This window comes from Perognathus longimembris, chromosome 20 (assembly GCF_023159225.1).
Source record: "Perognathus longimembris pacificus isolate PPM17 chromosome 20, ASM2315922v1, whole genome shotgun sequence".
NCBI classification, from domain to species: Eukaryota; Metazoa; Chordata; class Mammalia; order Rodentia; family Heteromyidae; genus Perognathus; species Perognathus longimembris.
This window is the reverse complement of record NC_063180.1, coordinates 30,115,108-30,136,284: the sequence shown is the minus strand read 5'-3', so window position 1 is coordinate 30,136,284 and position 21,177 is coordinate 30,115,108. Positions and strand designations below refer to the sequence as shown.

The 21,177-nt window shown below is 49.7% G+C and overlaps 1 pseudogene; it reads right to left on the bottom strand.

The window, feature by feature from the left end:
- Positions 1–538: 538 nt before the first annotated feature.
- LOC125368191 lies at positions 539–17,805 on the bottom strand (annotated as a pseudogene).
- Positions 17,806–21,177: the final 3,372 nt, after the last annotated feature.

Sequence of the window (21,177 nt, the reverse complement as noted above, 5' to 3'; positions counted from 1 at the left end):
TCTTTTTTTTTTTTTTTTTTTTTTTGGCCAGTCCTGGACCTTGGACTCAGGGCCTGAGCATTGTCCCTGGCTTCTTCCCGCTCAAGGCTAGCACTCTGCCACTTGAGCCACAGCGCCGCTTCTGGCCGTTTTCTGTATATATTGTGCTGGGGAATCGAACCTAGGGCCTCCTGTATCCGAGGCAGGCACTCTTGCCACTAGGCTATATCCCCAGCCCTTTTTTTTTTTTTTGTGGCAAAGCGGGGTTGGGGTTTTGTTTTGTTTCTATTGTGGTTCTTTTCTTCTTTTGTGTTTTTTTTTTCTTATTTTTGTTTTTTTGTGGTGAATCGGAGTTGAGGTTTTGTTTCTTTTAAAATTTTTTTTTCTTTTTTGGTTTTTTTTTTTTTTTTTTTGGTGTGTTTTTTGTTTTTGTAACATTCTAATAGGCTAGGCTGCCATATTCACTTAATATAGGATTGCCAAAGAAGGATTGAGAGGGTTTCAGGATTGGTGGTGAACGCAGGGGAGGTGTGGCCTGGGCCACCTTAGGTTTGTGGTGATTAGCCCCAGTCCAGCCAGACTAAGGTGAGATGATATTAATGTTTTGGCCCTTTCTTTTCCTGGGAAGAAAGCTGAAACAGGCTCTAAGCTTCTTCTTTGTCCTCTGGAGAAAGGTCATTTGGAGTGGCTGGGAGCCGCCACTGCAAGGGAAGGCAGTGTTGTGTGAATGGTGGCATCAGAGAGGTTCTAGAAGTGCAAGCCCCAAGCACAGTTCAAGTTCCCACTCCCCAGTACCCTGCTAGCATGCAGCTCCAGTCCAATTTCTTGGCAATCACTGCTTTCCTTAATCTGACCCCTTCTCAGGAATGGATCCCAGAGACTTCATAGGGGAAGAAGGTGAGGCCCAGAGAACTGAGCCTCTGAGCTCATCAATAGGGCTGCTGTCACCTGGGCCAAGTCTGCCCAAGCCTGTGGGGCCAGCGGGTTGCCCAGCCCCCCATCTGCCCTGGCCCCTGCCTGACAGGGCCCATCCACTTACTTCTTGTCAGGATTGCCAATGGCTGAGCGCTTCTTGCTTGGACAGTCAGTGGGACTGCAGGGCTCCAGCGTACAGGACAGCTCGTAGCTATGACAAATATGCCCGTGAGGAGACCAAGTGCTGTGTACAGCTCCCAGCCCAAGTTGACCTGGGCGTCGGAGCTTAGTGACCCACCCCTCATTAGGCCCTCTAAAATGTCTATCCCGTCCCCCTCACCCAGATACACACCTCAGTCCCTCTGGCCCCTCCTAGGGATGGCCCCTTTTGCTGCCCCGGAGAGTGGCAACCTACCTGGCATCCTTGCTGAGCCGCTCCAGGCCCCTGAACCACTCAGTAAAATGGTGGTCCACTCGAATATTATAAAAGCGGCAACTGCGTTGCAGCTCTCTCATCTGATCGAGGATCTCGATTTCCTGGCCATGGACAGCACAAGGGCAGTGACAGGGCTGGGCTGGCCAGGGCTGGGCTAGGCTGTCTTGGGAGGGACCCAGCTCCTCTGCTGCTCTAGCCACCCAACATCCACTGAGCCTCCCAAGGCTGCCTGGGAGCTCACAGCCATGTCCTTACAATCCATCCTGCCAGCAGGGAATCTTCTGGGTGCCACCTCATAACCCACCCTGCCTGGGGTAGCACTTCTTTCTACTGCCATTGCCCCCAGGAGAAAAGCGCAGAGGGGCAGGCCTGACTGCACCCCCCTGCTGGCCCCCACCAGCCCTGTCCTGTCTAGGCAGCTACCACTCACCCGTATCAAATTCTTCTCTTTGCTTTTCTCCTAGAAGGCAGAGGGCATTGCAATTAGAATGGGGCCCTTCTGCCCTTAGGACCTCTGAGCAGGGCCTCCTCTAGCCACAGGATCCCATGTGCATGCATAGAAAGAGGACCAACTAGCAGAGTGGAGGGCTGGGCACCGAGCATGCAGTCAGGTGCAGGCAGTGTGAGGACTGACCCTTCTGTGCTAGGAGGAACATTGTGGCTTCAGGGGAATAGGCCTGGCTTGGGCCACAGGTTGTTTGTCTTAGGAAATCTGCTGCCAGGTGGGGCCCCAGATCCTCCCTTATGGGACTTGAAGTCTCAGGTGGGCTCTGTGCCCACAGCATGGGGCTCAGGCAGCTGTGGGCGGCACCTGCTCTCAGGGGCATTGCACTCAGCTTAGAGCACGGCCTTGAGGCCACCAGCAGTGCCAGAGCTCAGGACGCCAGCTCCCTGTGCTACTCACATCCTGGGCATCCACGTAGGCCAGGTGAACCACGAGGAAATCTTTCAGGAAGATTCTCAGATAGGGCACGATGCCCTTGATCATCCCCTGTAGGATTGGCAGGGTGATGGTCAGAGCCCAGGGCCCACCCTGCCCCAATCCCAATGGACTTCTCAGACAGCCTGCACCCACACAGGGCCTCCCACATCATGGGATCCTGGAGAACCTGTGAGCCCTCTGTCCACAGCCCTTACCAGCTGCTTGCAACTCCAAACTCTACAGGTCCAGCACTAGGCTTTTGTATGCAGAGTCCAAAGGGAAATAGCCCACCACTGCCCAGCAGCCTCCTCAAGACTCTGCCAAGCCCTGGCTCTGCTGGCTGTACTTCCTCCTTCCCATCTGACAGCTCACTGATCAGGGCTCCCATCTCCCATAGCGTGATCGTCCCTTCTGCTTGCCACCCTTGGGGATGAGCTCCAAGGCTAACAGAGCTAGTTAAGGCTAGCGTTTTCTCAGTGAGGCATCCTGGCCGAGGTCTCAGTCACTCACCATCTTTTTAGACTGCCTAGGACCTCCTTTGAGCAGCTTCGCCAGCTTGCGGGTCTCCTGCCAGAATCAAACATGTTGTGAGTGAGGGCTCTGTCTTGTGCATCTTCCTAGTGCCAGTGTGTTCCTTCTGCTATGCATTTGGCTGCTGTGCAGGGCCAAACCTTTAATGGCCAAGCTGACCAATTCTAGCTCAGGCTTGGTCCCAGCACTCACTGCTGGGCATCTCCCCTGGACACCGGGCCTCCTCTGCTTGCTTCCTCAACTGCACAGCCCGCCTCCTGGCACTGAGGACTGGATAGGGTCCTCTGCTGCCTGCCTCCAATGGTGCTGACCTGCCTGGCATGGGGGGGGGAGGGTCATACCTCCTCAGAACTCTACAGGGTTCATTGCTTTCTCCTTTGGGAGGAAGGACAAAAGCCAACCAGGGTGGTCAGCCTTGGGAGCTGTGTAGCCCTTCCTATATTCCTGGAGAAAACTGAAGGATACAGAAGGCTGTTGGGCTGTTCTGTGGCCTCAGGCCCGTAGGGAAGGGGTCCATGAGCTTCTCAGCAGACTTCACTCAGCTAGCTTTTCTCTGAGGGTCAGGATCGTCCCGGCACAAAGGGAAGGTGCCATGGCGTTCCACAATCCTTCCTGACCACAACATCCTGGCTCTCCTCAGCTGAGTAGGATGGGGTTGTGACTCCTGCAATATCTTCCCCTCTCTCTGCAGCCCAGGCCCATGGGCTGGGGCAGGAAGCTCTCTCTACCTGTGCGCAGCTGGCACAGGAGCATCCCAGGACCCACTTGTGCACACCAATGTGTCCAGAATGTGAGGGGATGTGCCTTCTGTTGCTGTTAAATGGGAAGAGCTCAGGAAAGAAGAACCAGGCCTTGGTTTTTTCTCACCTTCCTCTTTGGGGGTTTCTTTTCCTAATTTGTTTTCATTGCCACTAGCAGACCGCACGGTCGGGGTGACCTTTGAAGGTTGAAGCTCCTAGTGGCTAGGCTACCACCTGAGCCACAGCTCCATTTCCCCATTTGGGGGGTCATCTTCCAGCTTTCCATGCCAGGCTAGCTTGGAACAGCAATCCTCCCATATCCTCTTGTCAGAGTTGGAGTTAGGTTGAGAGACAAGAGTTAGGGGTACTTGGCCAGCCCTGTTTGTCAAGGCCTTGGGCCATGCACAGCCTCTGCTGTGGGCTGGGAACCTCTCAGCTGGGATCTGAGCATGAGCAGCATCAGCTCTGTGGATACATTCAGAGCCCCACAGCGCCTCTGGCGGCGCAAGGCTGCTCTGGGTGATTGCACCCCAACCAAGGGGGGCCTTATGCATTTGGCCAAGGGCACCCCTGAAATGCCCCTAGCAGAGAAGGCCAATTCTGAACAGTGTATCTAAACAATGAGGGGCAGGAGTCAGTGGAGGCATCCTGCACGCAAGCCAGCCTAATGTGGGGAAAGGCAGCCATGGTTCTGGGGCCTATAGCACATTTGGCAACATGTGGGTGGGTAGAAGCAGTCCCCAGTCCTGGAGATCCTCTGCTTCCCTGGGCCACCATGTTTTCCCATTCTATGTCCCAACCAGAAAGACCTCCAAGGACTCCAGGGCTCTTGACCTGCAAGAGTGCCTATCAGTCAGCTCCTCCCTTGCCTTTCCCCAAGAGAAGGGCAACCATGTGGCCACACCCCTTCAGCATGAGTGCCCTCTCCACCTCTGCCCTCTGCCTTCCCCTCCTCATAGCATACCTTCAGTAGCAGCTCTCTACTCTTAGAGTAGTTGTTTTCAGGAGAGGTGATCTCGGCCAGCTTTTGGAATGTGAGCAAGTCCTTCCTGCAGGAGCGACAGAGTGAAGGTGTGGGAGGAGGCAGTTGGACTCCATTTTGTATGGGCAGCAGGCCTCCCACAGGGCAGCACAACAGTGTCCAAAAGCCTTTCCCTGAGTGTCCGGACCCATGGCCCATGAGCAGTTTCTTGTTCCTGGCAGAAAGCTGTGCTATCCCACTTCCACTAGTCAGTGCTGCTTTCATTTCAACAAGACACAGATGTGTGGCCACCTCAGAAAACCCAATAATCGTGTGTTTCTGTGTGCCTGTATTCAGTGACTGAGCCTGCCAAGGACTGCCTAAGCCGTGCCTAGGCAACAAGTGTGCCATTCACATTCCCTGGCCTGGACTTTGGGCCCCAGGTCAGGGAGGGTGCTGTCTACCATGTGGACCCTCAGGGCATTTCCTCGATGAATAGGTACCCACCTGGAGACCTGTTGCCATGACCTGTGCAGACGAGAGATGGCTCTGCTCTGCAGGGCAGACATGATGGCGTGCAGTGAGGAGAAATTCCTCAGGACGCGGCAACCCTGAGGAGGAAGATTGTGTGAGCCTTCGCTGGCACTGTTTACACCACTTACCCAGAACTAGAGGGGATCCTTGGAATGGCAGGGCTTGGCAGGGAGCTAAGGCATCCCAGGGAGCGTTTGGGCTCCCCCAAAGGCTGAGGAGCAGGATAGAGGGAAGAGCCCACCACTGGTGGCCTTGGACTGGCTGGCCCTGTTAAGCATGGGCCTGGCAAGATGGGACTGTGCTCCACAGAGGACCTGAGCACAATTCCAAGATGCACAGGAGAGAGAGATGGGAAGGGACAGCGAGAGGCCAGAGGCCGTACATCTCATCCCCTACCTCAGCCGCCTGGATCCAAAATTCCAGCAGATGCGCCCTGACTGAGGTGTTCATGCTGAGGTCCCCAAGACAGTGGGTTGTAACCAAGGACACGACCTTGTTAAAGTGTATCAAGATGACCTGGATGCTAGGGGCCAGGCGTGGCTTGCCCTTGTTGTATCTCCGGGACCACATGGACCCCAGGCACTGGTTGGGCTCTGCCTTCACAAAGAGCTCCTGGGAGAAAGGCCAGGGTCACCAGGTCCTGTCACACAGCACAGTGCCCAGGCCCAGGCCTGGGATCCCTGACAGACAGACAGACAGACAGACAACAGACACACACACACACACACACACACACACACAGAAAGACAAATGGCTCTGGAGCTCAGAGCAGGGAGTAGTACACTCCAACTTCTTGGATTCTCTGGATCTGCTGTGCTGACTGCCCAGCACACCAAGCCCCACAGGGACTCCAAGGGAGCTAAGTTGGGAAGGAGACAGTGGTGCTTGCCCAAGTGCGCTCAGTCCTCCCAAATGCCTTCCAGACCCCGGCAAAAACTTCTTTTGCCCAAGCCCAGCCAGCACATGTTGAGGTCCAAAACCAGTAGCATAAGTCCTACCACAAAAACTAGCACCCTTTCCCATCCCAGGCTTGGCTCCCATCGGGTCCATATCAGGTGCCTGCCAAGGGAGTGAGGAGACCACTGGCTCCTGGTACTTTAGGCTGAGCTGTATCCTGCCTGCCTCTCTTTCTGCTCCAAGGCTTGAATCCACACATTTCCAGGCAGGGCAGCAGGGCTCTCCTCTTTAGGGATTGCACATAACCAAATGGTCCTAGACAGACAGGTGCCAGATGTGCTGGGGCTGGGGCAAGAATCCTTGGGCTCCAGGGAAAGGAAGCTTGGGCCTGGGCAGAAGAGGGCACAGGAAACCCAAGCCCCCACATGCAGCCCTGCCCAGGCCCTCACCACATCCATCCTGGTGAGCTGCTCCGACATCAGCTGGGGAAGTCCATTCAGGGCAGGAGGCACCTTCCGGCTGTGTCCAATCTCTCTGCTCACAAGAGGAGGGTAGTAAGGTTCTTGGGCAGGAACTGCTGCCCAATCCAGCTCTGAATGACCAGAAGTGGAGGGAGCCTGCTCCTTCACGTTGGCCAGGTCGTAATGGGACTCCTGCTGAGGTCTCCAGGCAGCTGCACTGTCCTGAGCAAGCCCTGGTGCACAGGCATTGCATGCTGCTGTGGAAAGCAGACCCAACACCGGAGTTGAGCTTCTCGCGAATTCCTTGTCGGCCCTAGAGCACCTATAATAGGGATCCTCTGTGAGGCTCTTCAGGCCAGGAAGGGTTCTTGCAAGTTCATCCCTACACCACCTGGAATTATGTTGACACATGGCCCCAGGCTAGCAGAGAGGAAGGGTAACAACTACACGTGCACCGACAAGGCGCCTTCTTCTCGCTGCTTGGGGCCTTGGGGAGGGAAGACTTTAGAGGGACTCGAAGGAGTTGGCCAGGCAGACTTTGGGCTTCCCGAGTGGGTGCTCATCAACCTTGACTGTACCCAGTGTCACTCTCAACTTGGTGGGGGCATCTCCCCAGGTCACAATCCAGGTTGAGGGTCGGGAGGTCCTATCCGAGAAGACAGAGCCCTCCAGCTTTCAGCAGGGCGCTCAAACTAAGCCTCAAAATCCAGAACCTGGGGCTGAGACACAACTTGGGCGCTTGTCCCTCCACCTTCACATGAAAGAAGAGCCAGAGGTTATAGAGGATTCAGGTGAGGCCAGGCAGAGTGGACAAGACCTAGCCTCACTAGGTGGAACAGAAGAGCTCACTCTGAGCAGTCTGAATTCCACTGAGCCGGCCTTGTTAGAGGAAAGCATTCCTATCAGTCTCAATCGCTGTCCCTTATGAGGAAAGCCTGGCTAACACAACCACATTGCCATAGCTCTGCACAAGCATGGAGGGGGCTTTTCCCTGAGTGGACCATGTACAACTTGCAGTGATGTCTGCTGACGGTAATACCCTGGTAGTTGGGAAGCAGGCTTATTCACAAGTGTGTGTTGCTAAGGTATGCCCACATAGTGCTGAAGAAAGCTTGCCCTTCATACTTAACTCCCAGACAGAGTACCTGAGCCTGCCACCCACAGTGGGCACTAAGCTACTCTCCCCCAAGCTCATGTCAAGATCTTCACACGTTGCACACCATAGGGAAGGTCAGCAAGGTGGGACCTCCCTTGGGCTACCTGATGGTATTCTTTCCCTGTAGAGCTCCTGGAGTCTGGGCCGCTTCCCACTACCCAAGAGGTGGCAGCCCTCCTCCTACCGAAAGAGCAACTCTGTCCCGGGAGCCAGTTTGGTGTGTCACTCAAGCCCCTCACTGAGCCCTGCCAATATAGGGAGCACTGTGGGCTATAGCACAGCACTGAAACAGACCTCTCCTCACAGCAGGACTAGGTCTGAGGGCCCTCCATGTCCTGAGCTCCCAGGGGACCTGTGGCAGGAGAAAATGGAGGACCTATTCTCCTCAGATGAGTCACAGTGGCAATGGTGGAGCCAAGCCCTCCTTATAGTCCACTGTGCCCATGAGCACTGGTACTGGAACTACCCATGACGCCTTCACTCTAGCATGCTCCAGGTACCCATTTTGGAAGACACATGTCCAACATGCTAGGAAAGTTCTGCCCCCCAAAGAAGCCCATCACTGACCTCCTGGCTCCTTTTAACATCTCACAATGTCAGAACAACTTCTGAGAGCAAACCATGTTTTGCACACTTAAATCCCTCTTGCAAACATTCTACATGGCCTGACACTTGTGTGGATCCTGCTGGTTAAGTATCAAGAATGGGGAGTTGAGGACCTTGTGAGAAAAACAGCTCAGTGCATAGAGCAGGAGGGCCTCTACCATAATGCAATTATCCAGTAAGGAAAGGCCAGGATAGCGTAATATCGGGACACAACTGTCATTTCGGTAGATATGCTAGATATGGATGGAATCATGTCAGGTCCTTCCTGGACAAATGGTGGCCAGACTGTCCTCACCAGAATGAGCGAGGAACCTTCAACATTGAACTTGGCCTATATGTCCTACTATGACTGAGACTTGAATGGACTCTGTGCTACAGGACATTTAGACTTCTGATTCTTTTTTACCCCTCACCTGCTACTGTGTGGCTATCCTATTCCTTGTGTACTAGGAAGAAGCAATGGCTGCCATGTTATAGGTGAGCACAAAGTCACCTCGAGGAATGAAATCTTTCTATCACATAGGGAACTTGTCACAGGCCAGCCATTACTGAATGTGGCTTTTGTGAGCAGGTGGGTAAAAAACCCCAGTGCCAACCCACCCAAGAACTGGGAATGTGCTTAGTGGTAGAGTGCTTGCCAAGCATGCACGCATGAAACCCTGGGTTGGATCCCTTTGGAGCACAGCAATAGAAAAAGCTGGAAGTGGTGCAGGGGGTCAGAAGGTGGAGTGTAATCCTTGAGCCCAAAGCCAGGGACAGTGCCTAGGCCCTGAGTTCACAAGCCCCCAATTTGGTAAAAATACAAAAACACATCTGATTTTCATTCTGTCTCTGTCTCTGTCTCTCTCTCTCCCTCTTCTTCAGTCTGTTCGTCTTTTTATTTTTTTTTTTGCCAGTCCTGGGGCTTGAAATCAGGGCCTGAAGACTGTACCTGGATTCTTCTTGCTCAAGGCTAGTACTCTACCACTTGAGCCACAGTACCACTTGTGGCTTTTTTGTATATGTGGTGCTGAGGAATCAAAGCCAGGGCTTCATGTATGCGAAGCGAGCACACTACCACTAGGCCATATTCCCAGCCCCTGGTTCAGGCACTTTTTACCAGTCTTGGGGCTTGGACTCAGGGCCCGAGCACTGTTCCTGGCTTCGTCTTTTGCTCAAGGCTAGCACTCTGCCACTTGAGCCACAGTGCCACTTCTAGCCTTTTCTATATATATGGTACTGAGGCATCGAACCCAGGCCTTCACGTATGCTAGGCAAGCACTCCATCACTAGCCCTGGCCCCAGGGCTTTAATTTTTATAATATTTACAGTGTTACCAATAATCTTACCACTAGTGTTCAAATAATGAATATAAAAGTGTATCCAAAAACATGATCTTTTTTGGGGTTGGTGGGGGGCAGTCCTGAGGCTTGGACTCAGGGTCTGAACACTCTTCCTGGCTTCTTTTTTTGCTCAGGGCTAGCACTCTGCCACTTGAGCCACAGCGCCACTTCTGGCCATTTTCTGTATATGTGGTGCTGGGGAACTGAACCCAGGGCTTCATGTGTATGAGGCAAACACTCTTCCCACTAGGCCATACCCACAGACCCATGATCTATTTTTATATACTAAAATATGTGTTATAAAAAAGTATTTGCGATCCATAGACTTCTCCGTGTAATAGAAATATTAATGTCTTAGATTGACTCGAAGGTGGAGTTTTATTCCTATGAAGGACATACAGTACTTCAGCTTATCTCTACTGAAACATTGTTTGAAAAAAAAGCTGTTTGCATAGCTGTGTAGGATATTTTCAGTGAAGAGCATTCTAGCCTCCTAGAATGATATGCGTTTATAAAATACAGCAGACTGGGAATATGGCTGAGTGGCAAGACAGTTTGCCTCACATACATGAAACCCTGGGGTCGATTCCCCAGCACCACATATATAGAAAATGGCCAGAAGTGGCGCTGTGGCTCAAGAAGTAGAGTGCAAGCCTTGAGGAAAAGGAAGCCAAGGGCAGTGCTCAGGCCCTGAATCCAAGCCCAGGACTGGCAGAAAAAAAAAGAAAGAAAGGAAGGAAGGAAGGAAGGAAGAGACCATCAGATATAGTCCATTTTTAATAAATGAAAAATTACAAAATAACCAAAGCAATTAACATAATCAGCTGTAAGTGGTTCCCATTACAGTTCCCTGCACTTTTACCCTTTCTTGTAGACACACATCTTCAGTTTTCCGTTGATGACACAGTGTCTACTGAACTAGGCACCAACTTGTTAGTGGTAAGCTAGTTTCTTCTCCCAGTAAAGCTTCACCTTTAGTTATGCTGCTCCCTATAGGAATACAGGTTCTTCCCTTGGGACCCATGTGGAATCCAAGTGGACAATCATTCCAAAGCCCCAGTGCTCTCAAAGCTGACATCTTAGCTCATACAAATACCTCACTTGGCTATTCACCTAATCTCACATGTACTTAGTGTCGTTTGAAAGGTGTACATACCCTGAATGTACCCTGAAATTCATAGGGATAACTCTATTATCTATATCAGCACTTCAGGAAGGGAATGGAAGAGAATGACAAATTTTCAGTAAAGCATATGTATTACAGGATACATTCTATTATATATTTAAAAATATAAATATAGTAAGCTTTCACTTTCTAAAGCCGAAGTAAAGAATTTTAACTTCAATTTCCTATGGTGATTTTTCATGTGAGCTGTAACAGTAATATATTTGAATATCTACTATACTTACAGAGTACATCAACACTATCAGGCACCAATGAAGAATGACATATTCAGTACCAGGTCGGGAAACCATTGCTCATGTTAACAGTTTAATGCTATAGTTTTGAAGACAGAAAGCTTTTGAATACCATAGAAAAGATCATCAGGCTTTATGTTTAAAAAAAAATCAGATCTTTTAGGAATTCTCTGTGTACCTTTTGCCTTTATGACCAAAGTTATTCAAGTGTCCAAAGGTAAAGCTATGTTACCAGTGGGGAATAAAGAACAAGAGCAGCTATAACTCTGTAACTGAAGACATCCCTGGATATACCATACCTTAAAGGTAATGCAATCCAGATTCTTGACATCTTCATAACCTGTTGGCACTCTGATGCCACGGGTCGATTCTCTGAGGAACTCTCATACGTACACATTTCTTTCTGACTAAGATGCTTTCTATTTACATTTTTTCTTCTTTAAAACATACAGTTCAGCCGCCGCGAGTGCAAAGTCCAGACAGCAGGAGCTCCACGAGCTCCACACTGCGCGCAGACTGGTCCGAGACAGAATGCTGCTCGGGACTGGAGGCTCGGGACCGAATGGCCGGGACCAGACAACAACAGCAGGGGAACCAGGCGGTGCAGACAGGGAGAGCAGGACGGGAGAACCGAGACCGCCACCGCCAAACGATCCATCTCCACACCCCAGCCCGGAAAAGCCCACAGCAGCGCAGGACATACACAGAATCCAGGACCAGTAAGTTCCCCATTGTTCCCCCCCACCCCTCGCCCAGGAGATCAGCTGTAGAAGAGACCCAAAACCTCAAGTGGAGCTCATCACGAGGGAACAAAGAAGCTAGAGCTCCCTCCCTCCCCCTTCCTACCCCGAATGAACAAAAGAGCCCCATATCTGGTGGTTCTATGACCCTACAGCTCCTGGGAGGACACAGGAGCTAGCAGCGGGTGGAGCAGCGCCCAACAAAGTGACCGGGAGACAACTTAGGCCAGCAACCCCAAAGCCCGAGCTGGGGAGCCTGAATCTATCCACACCAACCCCCCACCCCCAGCAGGGACCCAGGGACTGGTAGGCATTTGAGCGCCACCTGAGGCGCCCTGGTCCGTGCAGGCTTTTTGAACAACAGTCACAGGCTTGCTGGTGTGCAATACCAGCCTAGCAGGGTCACCTGGGCCTGAGCACACGCCCCACCCCCTCACCCACAGCAGAGGTGCAGAGAGCCTGTGGGCACCAACCACCTTCCAGACACTGGAACCTGCTGGGGATCACTCATACCGCCCCCACAGTAGATTCACGAGAAGATGGAGAAGAAAAAAACAACCGAGACTAAGATAAAAGAAATGATTGAAAGCCTCAGGACTGAATTCAGAAAGCAGTTCCAGGAGTTTAGAATGGAAGTCTCCAAGGACCTTCAGCAAGAAAGAAATGGAAGCAAAAATGGATACAGTCTGCTCCTCCATTAAAGAAGACTTTAACATCCTGAGAAACAAAATGCATGAAAAAATAGATTCAAAATACAACTCATTAAAAGAAATGACCACAATGAGAGCTGATCTGGCAACCATACACATCTCACTCGCCTCAATGCAAACCACACTTGATGCCACATCACAAAGAATTGATCATCTTGAATCTCGAGTCTCTCTTTTGGACGACGATGCAGCTGATAAGGACCAGAAGATTACTGCACTCCAAGAAACTGTCAAACTCCAGGGAAGACCAATCCAGGAGATAGTGGACAGGGAGAAGATATATAATCTGCATATAATCAGAATCGATGAAGGAGAGGAGTACCAGAGCAGAGGATGCAACACATATTCAATAGTTATTGCAGAAAACTTCCCCAATCTCACAAGGGATAATCTCACCCAAATAATGGAAGCTTATAGGACACCTGGCAGACCAGACTCTAGAAAATCCTCCCCTAGGCACATAATTAACAAGACCTCAGATCTCAAGAATAAAGAGCAAATTTTGAACGCAGCCAAAATAAAGAAAGAGCTATATTACAATGGAATAAAGATCAGAACCACGGCAGACCTCTCCACACAAATTTACAACGCACAAAGAGCCTGGAAGAACAAAATCCAAGTCCTCCAGGCCAACAACTGCCAACCCAGAATTAGATACCCAGCAAAATTAGAATTCACTGTCGAGGGAAAAACCAGATCTTTCCATAGCAAAGAGGAACTAAAGGATGATGTGAATAAAAACAACAGCCTTACAGCAAATTATAAGAGGGGAACCCCACCCAACAGAAAATGTACAGGACCCCCAGATAGAAACAGAAAAAAAAACTACAATAGCCAGAGCCCAACAGGAAGAGCAGCTCAATAAAGACAAGAAAGAAAGAGAGGACAAAGAGCCAAACAGGAAAATGGAAGGGAAAAAAACACGTTTATCCAGGATCTCTTTGAATATAAATGGTATAAACTCTCCGATAAAGAGAAGCAGACTGACAGAGTGGATCCGTAAACAAAAAGTTGCTATCTGTTGTCTTCAAGAGACCCACCTTACAGCAAGGGACAAAAACAGGCTCTGAATGAAAGGATGGAGCAAGCTCTTCCAAGAAAACGCACTGGGGTAGCCATCCTGATTTCAGACAAGCTGGACTTCTCATTAAGTTCATCTCAAAAAGATAAAGAAGTGCACTACATTGTAATACAAGGAAAAATCCAAAGTCAAGACATCAGGGTGATAAATTTATACTCACCGAACACAAGAGGCCCTAGGTATGTCAAACAAATTCTCACAGATCTACAGAACAAGATAGACCCAAACACAATCATAGTGGGAGACTTTAATACTCCACTCTCTCCAGGAGACAGATCCAACACACAGAGGATTAGCAAGGGAGCCGAAGACCTAAGTAACACCATATCCCAAATGGATCTGACAGATCTGTACACAGTTTTTCACCCTACAGAGACCCAATACACATTCTTCTCAGCAGCCCATGGAACATTCTCCAAAATAGATCATGTCATAGTCCACACAAAGAACCTCAGCAAATACAAGAGTATTGACGTCATCCCATGTATTATATCTGATCACAGTGGAATCAAGATAACCTTCAATAACAAAGGATACCACAGAGGCTACACAAATACTTGGAGGCTAAACCCCTCACTGTTATCTAACACTTGGGTCACAGAGTAAATTAAGGATGAAATTAACAAATTCATAAGCTACAACGACAATGAAAATACATCACAAAGAAACCTATGGGATACAGATAAGGCAGTGCTGAGGGGCAAGATCATTGCCCTGAGCACACACATTAAAGAATGGAAGCAGAGCAGGTGAATAACTTCACGATGAAACTAAAACATTTGGAGAAACAAGAAATAATTGAATCTAAAATGACTAGGAGGAGAGAGATCACAGAGACTAAAGAAGAGAAAAATCTGATTGAAAATAGAAAGATCATTCAACAAATAAAACTAAAAGCTGGTTCTTTGAGAAAATAAATAAAATTGACAGACCTCTCGCAAGACTTACAAAAAAAAAAAGAAAAGAGGCTCATATCCATAAGATCAGGGCTCATATCACATAAACAGAGCTAAGACCAAGAATCATATCGTCATCTCAGTCAATGCCCAAAAAGCCTTTGACAAAATACAACATCCATACATGTTAAAAGCCCTGCAGAGAACAGGGATAGAACATTCTTTTTTTTTTTTTTTTTTTTGGCCAGTCCCGGGCCTTGGACTCAGGGCCTGAGCACTGTCCCTAGCTTCTTTTTGCTCAAGGCTAGCACTCTGCCACATGAGCCACAGCGCCACTTCTGGCCATTTTCTGTATATGTGGTGCTGGGGAATTGAACCCAGGGCCTCATGTATACGAGGCAAGCACTCTTGCCACTAGGCCATATCCCCAGCCCTAGAACATTCTTTAAAACAATAAAAGCCATATACAACAGACCAACTGCTAATATCATATTAAGTGGGGAGAAACTAAAACCAGCCCCCTAAACTCAGGAACAAGAAAAGGATGCCCACTCTCCCCACTTCTTTTCCACATAGTGCTGGAATCCCTAGCCATAGCAATAAGGCAAGAGGAGGGCACCAAAGGGATCCACATTGGCCAAGAAGAAATCAAACTATCCCTATTCGCAGATGACACGATCTTATCTCTAAAGGACCCAAAAAACTCAGTCCCCAATCTCCTACACTTAATAAACTGTTGTGGCAAAGTAGCAGGATACAAAATCAACCCACAAAAGTCTGCAGCTTTTCTGTACACCAGCAATGTACAAGCAGAAAAGGAAATTATGGAAATAATACCATTTAAAATAGTTAAAAAAGAATAAATTACCTAGGGATCAACCTAACTAAAGACGTGAATGACCTATTTAATGAGAACTATAAAAATCTAAAAAGGGAAATCAAAGAGGACACAAGGAGATGGAAAGAACTCCTATGCTCATGGGTAGGCAGAATCAACATAGTGAAAATGGCCATATGCCCAAATTGTTATACAAATTCAATGCAATCCCATCAAGATCCCAGCTACACTCGTCACTGAAATAGAGAAAGCAACCCATCAATTCATATGGAACAGCAAAACGCCCAGAAGAGCCAAAGCAATTCAGGCAAAAAAGTAGTGCAGGAGGTATCACAATACCAGATTTCAAGCTCTATTGTAGAGCCATCATATCAAAAACAGCCTGGTATTGGTATGGAAACAGACCTGAAGACCAATGGAATGGAATAGAAGACCCAGAAATAAAGCCGCATTCTTACAGTCAGCTGATATTTGACAAAGGAGCTAAAGACATACAATGGAAAAAAAACAGCCTCTTCAACTACTGCTGCTGGGAAAATTGGGCAGCCATATGTAGAAAACCCAAAGTAGACCCTAGCCTATCACCATCCACCAAGATCAACTCAAAATGGATCCAGGACCTCAACATCAGACTTGAATCTTTGAAACTACTGAAGGACAGAGTAGGAAAGACGCTAGAACTTATAGGCACAGGAAGGAACTTCCTGAATAGAGTTCCAGGGGCACAACAGTTAGGGGAGAGAGTCAACAAATGGGACCACTATAAAATAAAACGTTTCTGCACAACTAAAGACAAGGCCACCAAACTACAAAGACAGCCAATCATATGGGAAAGGATCTTCACCAGCACAGCAACAGACAAAGGCCTAATATCCGTCATCTACAGAGAACTCAAAAAACTAAACCCCTCCAAGCCCAGTAAACCAATTATTAAATGGGCAAAGGAGCTAAAGAGAGACTTCACAGGAAAGGGATAAAAATGGCAAAGAAACATATGAGGAAATGTTCAATATTCCTGGCAGGAAAGGAAATGCAAATAAAAACAACATGAGAGACCACCTCACTCCAGGTAGAATGGCCTATACTCTGAACTCAGGCAACAAGAAATGCTGGAGGGGATGCGAGGAAAGAGAAACCCTTCTCCACTGTTGGTGGGAGTGCAAACTAGTACAACCACTTTGGAGAACAGTATGCAGATTCCTCAAAAAGCTCAACATAGACCTACCCTATGACCCAGCCATACCACTCCTAGGCATCTGTCCTGAACAACAGCTCTCAGGACATCAAAAAGACATCTGCACATCCATGTTTATCGCTGCACAATTCGCAATAGCCAAAATATGGAAACAACCCAGATGCCCCTCTACAGATGAATGGATCCAAAAAATGTGGTACCTATACACAATGGAATATTACACAGCAATTAGAAATGATAAAATATTGGTATTCGCAAGGAAATGGTCAGAACTTGAACAATTAATGTTGAGTGAGACGAGCCTAGAACACAGAAAACAAAAGGGCATGATCTCCTTGATATATGACTATTAAGGTGTGTGGGGGGGTACTAAAGACCAAGTCTGTGAAACAAAAAACTTCTGGTCAAATGGTATTTCCCACAGGTTTGGGTCAGCGACATTACATTATGTAACTAAAACCAAACAACTGCTAAACATAGAAAGGTCTAAAATAGACCTCTCAGTGGATCACAATAGCTCAAAAGCTATATATGTATGATCATATAAGACAAGGATAAGCAAACTCTTGTGTTGTCATTATATTTAAAGTTCTAGCTGAATTTCCTTTGGCGTATGCCACGAGGCTACTGCATATGTTTTTGGTACACTGGGTATTGTATGTATGCCTACCTGATCTAGGGAAGGGAAAGAAAAACGAGGGTGTAAGATATCACAAGAAATGTACTCACTGCCCTAGTATGTAATTGTACCCCTTTCGTACAACAACTTGTCAACAAAATTTAATTAATATATTGAAAAAAACACATACATTTCATAGACTTGATGGTCATACTATCATAGTCCACCCATTTGGGACCGTTGTACTCACAGCGGGTGTTATGAAACTAGCAGTAGTTGGATGCTCTCATAGACTCACAGGATATTTTACACTGATGTATGGACATGCGGTCATCAAAATAGACCACAGTAAACGGGTGCAATTTGTCACTGGGATAAGGGGCATGAACATTATTGCTAGGAACAGACACATTTGGGTAATGAGGCTGGTTCACAGTTTCTAAAAATGAAACCAGGTTCTCATGTTCTGAAAGTTCTTCTGCAAGAGGGAAGGAAACAAAGTTTCAATTCAACTGGGTGTCTCCTTCTGTGACAGCCCTGAAGAGAGAGGAGATAGGCTCATGCAGTTCTTCTACTGTGCTCTTTGAAGTGGGAGGAGTGTCACTGTACTTCCGAGGATGACACATACCGCCACAATCACAGCACTTGTCCCAAAGTGCCCCAAGACACAGCATACACTCTTTAGAGCAGGAACAATTTCCTTCTCCCAGCCCACATTGGCAAGCTCCTGAATGAGACATTTGCTCACACCACTAGCACAGAGTGCTTTGTTACAGCTCTGTGATACAGGGAGACCCACCAGGGATGTCAGCAGGGCTACAAGAAGCCCAACACAGTGTGACTTCATGACTCTTCCAAGAAGCTGATCCTATCTCCCTCCAGGAAGCTCGCCAGTGACTTTCCCCCAAGGAGTTGGCACCCACAAGGCCCACAAGGGTCACTGTAGAGAGTTACTTTGTTTGGTTTGTGGTATGTTTGGGGTTTTTTGTTTGTTTGTTTTTTGTATTTGTTTTGTAACATTCTAATAGGCTAGGCTGCCATATTTCACTTAAAATAGGATTGGGAAAGAAGGATTCAGAGGATTTCAGGACTGGAGGTGAATGTAGGGGAGGTGAGGCCTGGGCCACTGTAGGTTTGTGGTGATTAGCCCCAGTCCAGCCAGACCAAGGGGAGATGACATTACAGGTTTTGGCCCTTTCTCTACCTGGGAAGAAGGCTGAAGTGCAGTCTATGCTTCTTCTTTGTCCTCTGGGGAAAGGTCGTTTTGAATAACTGGGAGCTGCCACTGCAAGGGAAGGCAGTGTTGTGGGAATGGTGGCACTAGAGAGGTTCTTGAAGTGCAAGCCCCAAGCACAGTCCAAGCTCCCACTCCCCAGTACCCTGCTAGCACAGGGCTCCAGTCCAGTCTCTTGGCAATCACTGCTTTCTTAAATCTGACCCCTTCTCAGGGATGGATCCCCGCGATTTGGAAGGGGAAGAAAGTGAGGCCCAGAGAGCTGAGCCTCTGAGCCCAGCAACAGGGCTGCTGTCAGCTGGGCGAACTCAGCCCCAGGCTTTGGGGCCAGCAGGTTGCCCAGCCCCACATCTGCTCTGGTCCCTGCTTGACAGGGCCCATCCACTTACTTCTTGCCAGCCTTGCCAATGAATGAGCGCTTCTTGCTTGGACAGCCAGTGGGACTGCAGGGCTCCAGGGCACAGGACAGCTCGTAGCTATGACAAATGTGCCCGTGAGGAGACCAAGTGCTGTGTATAGCTCCCAGCCCAAACTGACCTGGGCATTGGAGCTTGGTGGCCCACCTGCTATTGGGCCTTCCAGAGTGTCTGTCCCATCCCCCTCACTCAGGTACACACCCCCGTCCCTCTGGACCCCTTCCGAGGGACGGCCCCTCTCCCTGACCCAGAGAGTGGCAACCTACCTGGCATCCTTGCTGAGCCGCTCCAGGCCCTTGAACCACTCAGTAAAATGGTGGTCGACTGGAATATCGTAAAAGCGGCAACTGCGTTGCAGCTCTTTCATCTGCTCGAGGATCTCGTTTTCCTGGCCATGGACAGCACAAGGGCAGTGACAGGGCTGGGATAGGCTGTCTTGGGAGGGACCCAGATCCTCTGACTGCTCTGGCAACCCAACCTCCACTGAGCCTCCAAAGGCTGCTGGGAACCTCACAGCCATATCCTCACACTCCATCCTGCAGTGTGGAAATCTCCTGGGTGCCACTTCACCCCACCCTGCCTGGGGTAGCACTTCTTTCTCCTGCCATTGCCCCCAAAGAAAAGCGCAGAGGGGCAGGCCTGACTGCACCAACCTGTTGGCCCCCACCAGCCCTGTCCTGTCTGGACAGCTACCACTCACCTTTATCAAATTCTTCTCTTTGCTTTTCTCCTAGAAGGCAGAGGGCATTGCAGTTAGAATGGGGCCTTTCTGCCCTGAGGACCTATGAGCAGGGCCTCCTCTAGCCACAGGATCCCATGTGCATGCATAGATAGAGGACCAACTTGCAGAGGGCAGGGCTGGGGAACCAGCGTGCAGTCAGGTGCAGGTAGTGTGAGGACTGACCCTTCTGAGCTAGGAGTGACATTGTGGCTTCAGGGGAAAAGGCCTGGCTTGGGCCACAGGTTGTCTTAGGCAATCTGCTTCCAGGTGGGGCCCCAGATCCTCCCTTATGGGACTTGACGTCCCAGCTGGGCTCTGTGCCCACAGCACAGGGGTCAGGCGGCTGTGGGTAGCACCTGCTCCCAGGGGCATTGCACTCAGCTCAGAGGATGTCCTTGAGACCACCAGCAGTGCCTGAACTCAGGACGCCAGCTTCCTGCGCCCAGCCAGGCCTGGCTACTCACATCCTGGGCATCCACGTAGGCCAGGTGAACCACGAGGAAATCTTTCAGGAAGATTCTCAGATAGGGCACGATGCCCTTGCTAATCGCCTGTAAGATTGGCAGGGTGATGGTCAGAGCCCAGGGCCCACCCCTCCCCAATCCCAGTGGATTTCTCAGCCAGCTTGCATCCACACAGGGCCTCCCACAGCACGGGGTCCTGGAGAACCTGTGAGCCCTCAGCCCTTTCCTGCTGCTTGCAACCCCTAACACTACAGGACTAGTTCTAGGCTGTTGTATGCAGAGCCAAAAGGGTAGTAGCCCACTTCTGCCAACCAGCCTCCCTCTAGAATCTGCCAAGCCCTAGCTCTACTTTCTCCTTCCCATCTGACAGCTCACTGATCTGGGCTCCCATCTCCCATAGAGTAATCCTCCCTCCTGCTTGCCACCCTTGGGGGTGAGCTCCAAGGCTAACAGAGCCAGGTAAGGCAAGCGTCCTCTCTGAGAGGCATCCTGGCCGAGGTCTCAGTCACTCACCATCTTTTGAGACTGCCTAGGACCTCCTTTGAGCTGCTTCTTCTCCTTGGCAGCCAGCTTGTGGGTCTCCTGCCGGGATCGAGCATGTTGTGAGTGAGGGCTCTGTCTGTGCACCTTCCTACTGCCAGTGTGTTCCTTCTGCTATGCATTTGGCCACTGTGCAGGGCCAAACCTTTAATGGCCAAGCTGACCAATTCTAGCTCAGGCTTTGCCTGAACTCTCACTGCTGGGCATCTCCCCTGGACCACCGTGCCTCCTCTGCCTACTTCCTCAACTGCACAGTCCACCTCCTGGCATTGAGGACTAGACAGGGTCATCTGCTGCCTGCCTCCAATGGTGCTGACCTGCCTGGCATGCGGGGGAGGGGGGGAGGGTTATGCCTCCTCAGAACTCTACAGGGTTCATTGCTTTCTCATTTGTGGGCAGCACAAAAGCCAACCAGGGTGGTCACCAATGGGAGCTGTGTAGCCCTTCCTATTTTCCTGGAGAAAACTGAAGGATACAGAAGGCTGTTGGGCTGTCCTGTTGCCTGACGGCCCGTAGGGAAGGGGTCCATGAGCCTCTGAGCACAGTACACTGAGCTAGCATTTCTCTGTGGATCAGGGTCCTCCCGGGAGGTGGGCAGAAAAAGGGAGTGCCATGGCGTTCCAGAACCTTCCTGACTCCAACATCCTGACCCACCTCAGGTGAATACGCTGGAGTACCTGACTCCTACAATATCTTCCCCTGTCTCCCCAGCCCAGGCCAATGGGTTATGGTATGAAGCTCTCTCTACCTGTGTGCAGCTGGGACAGGAGCATCCCAGGGCCTACTTGTGCACACAAGCATGTCCAGCACGGGAGGGGATGTGCCTTCTGCTGCTCTTGAATGG